At 39.0% G+C, this 8,281-nt stretch overlaps 1 protein-coding gene and 1 pseudogene across 5 annotated transcripts in view; one reads left to right on the top strand and one right to left on the bottom strand.

The window, feature by feature from the left end:
• Nucleotides 1–8,281, bottom strand: part of ZEB1 (zinc finger E-box binding homeobox 1) — a 259,272-nt gene that overhangs the window by 54,932 nt on the left and 196,059 nt on the right. The window lies entirely within an intron of this gene.
• On the top strand, nucleotides 6,968–7,767 carry LOC102812744 (annotated as a pseudogene).

Below are 8,281 nucleotides of genomic sequence, written 5' to 3'. Positions count from 1 at the left end.
AAGAGGAAGACCCCCAATGAGATGGATTGGCCAAGTGGCAGCATCGATGGACTCAAGCATGGCAACAGTAGTGAGGTTGGCCCAGGACTGGGCAGTGTTTCATTCTGCTGTGCATAAGGTTGCTATGAGTCGGCACCGATGCGATGACACCTAACAACAACAACAAAAGCCCTAAAGGAAGGATCTCTGGTAGCATAGTGGTTACGAATCAGGCGGCTAACCCTCAAGGTCAGCAGTTCAAAATTACCAGCTGTTCTGTAGAAGAAAGATGAGGCATTCCGTTCCCATCAAGATTTACAGCCTCGGAAACCCTGTACAGGGTGGCTATGAGTTGGAACCAACTCCACAGTACATAACCACCACCATCCCTAACGGAGCTCTGGTGACCCTGTGGGTCCAGGTCCATGTTCCATCCCAGCAGCTCCTCCACAAGAGGAAGATGAGGCTGTCTGCTACTGTGAAGATTTACAGTTGCAGAAACCCTTCATAAGATCATTCTGAGTCAGGAGCAACTCGATGGCAGTGGGTTCATTTTGTTCGTCTGACAGCCCTTGCCTGGGATTCAAGATTGTCTGGAGTCCTGGAAGCAGACACTGGGACTAGCAGAGAGAGCACTGGGAAACCCTTCAGAAAAGTGGCGTGTAAGGCTTGGAAAAGGGAGAAACACACCATTTACCCCTCCATTCCTTTCTGACCCAGATCATTCCAAGGTAGAGTGAGCCACGGTAAAAACATGGAGACAGGGACCTGCAGATGCCTAACATGGAAGGTGGACTTTCTTCTCCAATTAGGGCATCTGTGGTCTCAAGAAGGTAGCACAAAATTCCCTTATGATGATTTTCTTTTTCCAGTTATTCGTTTTGTGTTGAAGAATGAGGTAAACACAGTATAGAGCTGACAGGGCAGCCATCAGTCATTGGAAACCACTGGAGATATTATGAAAAGGGAGGAGCCCCAGGAAGTGACTCCACAAAGATGATCGAAAGCTGGTCATTCTTAAAAACAATGGAAAGATAAAGTCTCTGCCAATCCCTAGAAAATGTATGATACAAATAATAACTAAAAGGAAATTTTAGAACTAAAATTCACAGGTGTTCTTTTGTATGGTCAAGTTGATTTTGAGACTTAGTGACCTTACAGGATTTATAAAGATCATATGTTGTTAAGTGCCATCGATTCGGTTCTGAAATACATACAAAAATATACACATATATAGAAATACATACTATATATATATATATAGAGAGAGAGAGAAATATATATATATATAAAATATATATATATATAAAGTCCTGGTGGCACTGTGAACTCTGGGTTGGGCTGCTAACAAAAGGGTTGGCAATTCAAAAACCATCAGCATTTCTGTGATGACAGATGTATGCTCCCATAATGATGGACAATCTCAGAAACATCATGCTGTTTGCTGTTGTTGTTAGGTGCTATTGAGTCAGTACCGACTTATAGCGTCCTTATGCACAGCAGAACGAAACACTGCCCGATCCAGGGTCAACCTCACTACTGTTGCCATGTTTGAGTCCATCGATGCTGCCACTTGGCCAATCCATCTTGTTGGGGGTCTTCCTCTTTTTCTTTGATCTTCCACCTTACCAAACATGATATCTTTCTCCAGCGACTGGTCCCTCCTGACAATATGGCCCAAGTATGAGAGACGAAGTTTGGCCATCTTGGCCTCCAAGGAGCACTCTGACTGCACTTCTTCCAACACAGATCTGTTTGTTCTTTTGGCAGCCCATGGCACTTTCAATATTTTCCTCCAGCACCATAACTCAAATGCATCAGTTCTTCTACGGTCTTTCTTATTTACTGTCCATCTTTCGCATGCATATGAGGTTATTGAAAATACCATGGCTTGGATCAGGTGCACCTTAGTCTTCAATCTGACATCTTTGCTCTTCAACACTTTAGAAAGGTCTTGTGCAGATTTGCCTAATGAAATAAGTTGTTTGATTCCCTGACTGCTGCTTCCGCGAGTGTTGACAGTTGATCCAAAAAGAATGAAGTCCTTGACAACTTCAATCTTTTCTCCGTTGATAAAAATGTTGTTGATTGGTCCAGTGGAGATGTTTTTTTTTTTTTTTTCTCTTTACATTGAGGTACAACCCATACATACCAAAGGAAGTGTGGTGTTTGATCTTCATCAGTAAGTACTGTAAATCTTCTTCACTTTCAGTGAGCAAGGTTCTGCATATTGCACCATGTTAATGAGTCTTCATCCAAATCTGATAACACATTTTTCTTCATATAATCTAACTTCGTGAATTAGTTACCTAATATACACATTGAATAAGTAAGGTGAAAGAATACATGTCACACATCTTTCTTAATTTTAAAACATTCCTGTTCCCTGTTCTGTTTGAACAACTGCCTCTTTGTGTATGTACAGGTTCCTCACTAGAACAATTAAGTGTTCCCGAATACTCATTTTTTGGCAATGTTATCCATAATTTGTCATGATGCACATAATTGAAAGCCTTTGTACAACCAATAATGCCCAGGCAAACATCTTTCTAGTTATCTCTGTATTCAGCCAAGATCCACTGATATCAGTAATGATATCCTTCTTCAATGTCCTCATCGGAATCCAGCTTGAACCTGTGGTAGTTTCCTTTTTTGAATTATCTTTAGAAAAATTTTACTTGCATGCTACATTTAAGATATTGTCAGATAATTTCCAATCAGTTGGCGAGGCAGCTGTCTTCCAAATTTCTTGGCAATGATAAAGTGAGTGCCTCCAGTGCCACATTTGTTTGTTGAAAGATTTAAATTTGTATTATATCAATTTCTTCCATATCATTAGCTCTTGATCATATATACTACCTCTTGAAATGGTTGAATGTTGACCATTTCTTTTTGGTCCAGTGAGTGTATATTCCTTCCATTTTCTTTTGATGTTATCTGTATCATTTAGTATTTTGCCCATAGAATTCTTCAATATTGCAAGTCAAGGCTTGAATTCTTTCTTCGGTTCCCTCACCTAAGAAATGCTGAATGGGCTCTTGCCTTTTGGTTTTCTAATTCCAGTCTTTGCACATTTTATTGTAATATCTGCCTTTGTCTTCTTGAGCTTTCCTTTGCAATCTTCTATTCAGCTCTTTCACATCCTCATTTCTTCCATTTGCTTTAGCATCTCCATGCAGGAGAGCAAGTTTCAGTCTCTTCTGACATCCATTTGGCCTTTTCCTTCTCTCTTGTCTTTTTAATGACCTTTTGCTTTCTTCCTACATGATGTTCTTGATGTCGTTCCACAACTCTTCTGGTCTTTAGTCATTAGTGTGTAATTCACAAGATCTGTTCCTGAGACAATCTCTAGATTCAACTGGGATGTAATCAAGTTCATATTTTGGCTCTCGTGGACTTGTATTTCAGACTGAAGCAGTTGGTAGAACTCAACTTTATCATCATTGGCTTTAGTAGCTGGTATGTAAATTTAAATCATTGTTTTAACTGATTTTCCTTGTCTAAGTGTGTACATTATCCTATAACTAACACTACTTCTATTTGGCATCTTGCTATGTCATTAAAATAAATTTCAAAACATACAAATTGAAAGGAAGAAGTAAAACTGTCCCCATTGCAGAAGACAGGATTTTTTACAAAGAGAATTACAATAAAATCTACAAAAATTTCCTATAATTTATGCTAAGTTAGTTTAGTAAGTCCACAGGATATAAGATCAACACACACAAAATCAATTACATTGCTATATCCTAGCGAAGGACAACTAGAAACCAAATTTTAAAGTAATACTCACCATAGTGCTTTCCACTAAAACAAAAAGTAGGTATAAATATAACAAAACATGTACATGACCTGTATCCTGAAACTAAAAATATTGATGTAAGAAATCAAAGAAGATCTAAGTAAGTGAAGAGGCATACCATGTTCATGGATTGGAAGACTCAACATAATAAAAATATTAAAACCAGTTGCCATCCTGAATTTTCAGTTCTTCCAAGATATCTCCGAATGAACTTGAACTCCCAACCCTGTGGTTAGCAGCCAAGTACATTAACTGTTTGCATTTCCCAGGGACTCCAATAAATACATTAGTTTATCCAAAGTTAGTCTATAGATCTAACACACTTAAAAAAATACATATATATATACATATATGTATATATATATATACATACACACACACACACATAAGATTATTCTAAAATGTATGAAGAAAGAGAAAAACTATTCTGAAATGAAAAAATAAAGTTGAAGGAATCATATCATCAATTTTTAGACTTTATTATAAAGCTACTGAGTCCTGGTGTGGTGCTATAGAATAAAGTACTGGATTGCAAGGTCAGTTTGAGCTGCAAGGTCAGTTATTCAAACTCATTAGCTGCATCTCAGAAACCCTAAACAGGGTCATTTTGAATCAGAACCAACCTTGATGACATTTAACAACAACAACAGCATTGCTGTTATTGTTAGATGCTACTTAGTACTGATTCATAGCGACCCTATGCACAACAGAACTGAGCACTGGCAGGTCCTGGGCCAACCTCACAATCATTGCTACAATTGAGCCCATTGATGCTACCACTTTGCCACTCCATCTTGCTGGGGGTCTTCCTCTTTTATTTGCAGCAGCATAAAGCTACAGTAATCAAATCTGTATGATATTGGCAAAGAGAAAGACAACATAGAACTATGGAACCGAATAGTGTTCTGAAACATATCTGCACAATTAACTTTTATTAAAGATGCAAAGACATTTAGTAGAGAAAAGATAGACTTTTCAATAAATGTTGCTGGAAAAATTAAACATCCATATCCCCCCAAAATGAACCTCACACTTTATACAAGTTGGATCAAAGGGGGTCAAAGATCTAAGCAAAAGTGAAGAAATCAGAGGATAAAATCCTAATGAATTGAGGTTAGACAAAAAAGTTCCTAGATATAGCACTAAAAGCATGATCCATAAGAAGAAAAACTGGTCAACTGGACTTCATCTAAAATTAAAAGTTTTGTTCTGTCAAAGCGTTGGGTAAGAGATTAAAAGGACAGCTGCAAGCTGAAAGAAAATATGTACAAATCAAATACAAACAACTTCCTGAAACTTGCTAATAATTAAACAAATAACCTAATTAGAAAATGTACAAGAGACTTGAAACAGAGGTATTTCCCCAAAGGATATACAAATTGCAAATAAGCATATGAAAAGACATGCGGCTTTATTAGCCACTAGGGAAATGCAAATGAAAGCCATGATATCACTACACACTTATCAGAGTGGCTGCAGCAACACCAGAAGAAGTGAGAGAAGTGACGTCACACTGCGGGGATGGCAATCATGGAGAGGAGACTAAGTGTGTGATCTGTGGAATGTAAAACTGATGATCTGCTCTGTAAACCTTCATTTAATTCACAAAAAAAGTTTTCAAAAATAAAAAGTATAATGCTGGAAAGGATGTGGAGTTGTGGCTTGGCACTGTAGGATAAGCACTAGACTGCTAACTGCAAGGCTGGCAGTTCAAACCTTCCGGCCTCACCTCAGAAACCCTATACAGGGTTGCTGTGAGTTGGAACTGATATGATGGCGCTTAAAGTACGTAAATGATGAGGAAAAATGAAATTTCTCTTACGTTACTGGTGAGAATGCAAAAAGTAACACAGCCACTCTGGAAAACACTATGGCCAGTTTTTTTTCTTTCTTTTAATAATTTTTCATAATGTTAACATACACTTACCATATGACCATATGTCTCAACAGTCCTCCTCCTAGGTATTTCCTTTATAAAAATGAATATTTATGTTCATAAAAAAAAGAATGCTAATGTTTATAGTAGCTTTATTAAAAATGTGCATAAACTGGAAACAACCCAAATGTTCTTCAATGGGTCAGTGGAGAAATAAACTTGTGGTGCTGTAGGATAAATACCAGTTTATGCACATACATACAACCACAAGGTTGGCAGTTCAAACCCCACCAGCTACCTTAGGAAAGCTTATGTAGGGTTTCTATGAGTCAGAACTGACTCCACAGTGCTTAACAACAACAACAATACCCCAACAATGGAATACTGGTGGTGGCCAGACTCAAAACCACTGCGCTACCAGAGAAACGGGCTGTGAATCTTAAGGTCAGCAGTTCAAAACTACCTGCTGTTCTGTGGGAGAAAGATGAGGCTTTCTGCTCCCGAAAAATTTACAGCCTTGGAACCCCTGTACAGGGTGCTATGGGTCGGAACTGACTCAATGGCATTTAACAACAACAACCAGAGTTTCTTAATGGAATACTACTCATTAATAAAAAGGTACAAACTTTTGTCACATGCAACAACTTGGATGAATCTCACAGGCATTATGATAGAGGCCAGACATAAACTGTTTCATACTGTATGAATACATTTATATAACTCTCTCAAAAGGATAAAACCATAATGATAAAGAACAAACAGATGACGGTGGCCAGGAATTCTGGTAGGAGGAAGATGGTAGGAGTAGCATGAGGGAGTTCTTTGGTGATGTGCTGCTGGTTACAGGGATATGTTGATAGGTACATATGAATGTGTGTGTATATATGTGTATGTATATGTATGTTAAGACCATATGAGGGTAAGTAAAAAAGTATAGCTACTAGAGTTCTAGTTCATATACACATGGGTTTATCCCAAACTATCGGCAATGTGTCTCTATGATCAATGAATGGCTGCACAAAAATTCCCTCACTAATACACTTGTCTTAGTCTCATTAGGTTGCCAAGATAGTTGTGTCAATGCATTGTTTCCATCATAACAGTACACCTGCTCATTCTTAGACGGTAGCACGGACTGCCCTAGAAGAATTTCATTGGGAAATCATACCCTATCTACCCTACATCCCTGATTTGTGTCCCTTTAGAGTTCCTTTTGTTGCTCTACACTCAAACATTTAAAAAGAAATTATTTGAGACTATTATCTGGGGACACCGGAAGAAGCTCGTTCTCTTTCCTGCTCAGCGCCACCATGGCTCGTGGTCCCAAGAAACATCTTAAGCGTGTGGCTGCCCCCAAGCATTGGATGCTGGACAAACTGACTGGTGTGTTTGCTCCACGCCCATCCACTGGCCCCCACAAACTGAGAGATTGCCTCCCACTGATTATTTTCTTAAGGAACAGACTTAAGTATGCCCTGTATGCCCTGACAGGAGATGAAGTTAAAAAGATCTGTATGCAGTGGTTCATTAAGATTGATGGCAAAGTCCGAACTGATATAACATATCCTGCTGGTTTTATGGATGTTATCAGCATTGACAAAACCGGAGAACATTTCCGTCTGGTCTATGACACCAAGGGTCGATTTGCTGTTCATTGTATTACACCCGAGGAGGCGAGTACAAGTTGTGCAAAGTAAGAAAGATCTTTGTGGGCACAAAAGGAATCCCCCATCTGGTGACCCATGATGCTCGTACCATACGCTACCCTGATCCCCTCATCAAGGTGAATGATACCATTCAGATTGATTTGGAGACCGGAAAGATTACTGATTTCATCAAGTTTGATACTGGTAACCTGTGTATGGTGACTGGAGGTGCCAACTTGGGAAGAATTGGTGTGATCACTAACAGAGAGAGACATCCTGGCTCTTTTGATGTGGTTCATGTGAAAGATGCCAATGGCAACAGCTTTGCCACCCGACTTTCCAACATTTTCGTTACTGGCAAGGGCAATACACCATGGATTTCTCTTCCCCGAGGAAAAGGTATCCGCCTTACCGTTGCTGAAGAGAGAGATAAGAGACTGGCTGCCAAGCAGAGCAGTGGGTGAAATGTTCTCTAGGAGATGTGAATGAACAAATCGTTACATAATTAAAGATATTAAATACAAAAAAAAAGGAAATTATTTGAGTCCTTCCCGAATGTCAAAGCTGCCACTTTTGATGTGTGATAAATGGACGCACACGGATTTCTTCTACCTTTCATTTTTATTATCTATGGTATCTATGGGCTCTGGTAACGTAGTGGTTACAAATCAAGCTGCGAACTGCAGGGTCAGCAGTTCGAAACTACTAGCTGTTCCACGGGGAAACATGAGGCTTTCTGTTCCCATTAAGATTTATAGCCTCAGAAACCCTGTACAGGGTTCACTTTGAGTTGGAACTGACTCCATGGCACCTAACAACAAATGGGATAATATAAAGAAAAAATTGATTTAAGCTTAAAAATTTGGAACAGTATGCCATATATATATATATATATAACACAAAGGAGCTCTGGTAGCGTAGTGGTTACGAATCAGGCTGCAAACTGCAAGATCAGCAGTTCGAAACTACCAGCTGTTC

This window comes from Chrysochloris asiatica, unplaced genomic scaffold (genome assembly GCF_000296735.1).
Source record: "Chrysochloris asiatica unplaced genomic scaffold, ChrAsi1.0 scaffold00258, whole genome shotgun sequence".
Classification (NCBI taxonomy): Eukaryota; Metazoa; Chordata; class Mammalia; order Afrosoricida; family Chrysochloridae; genus Chrysochloris; species Chrysochloris asiatica.
Note: the sequence above shows the minus strand (reverse complement) of the source record. Positions and strands in the feature narration are given on the sequence as shown.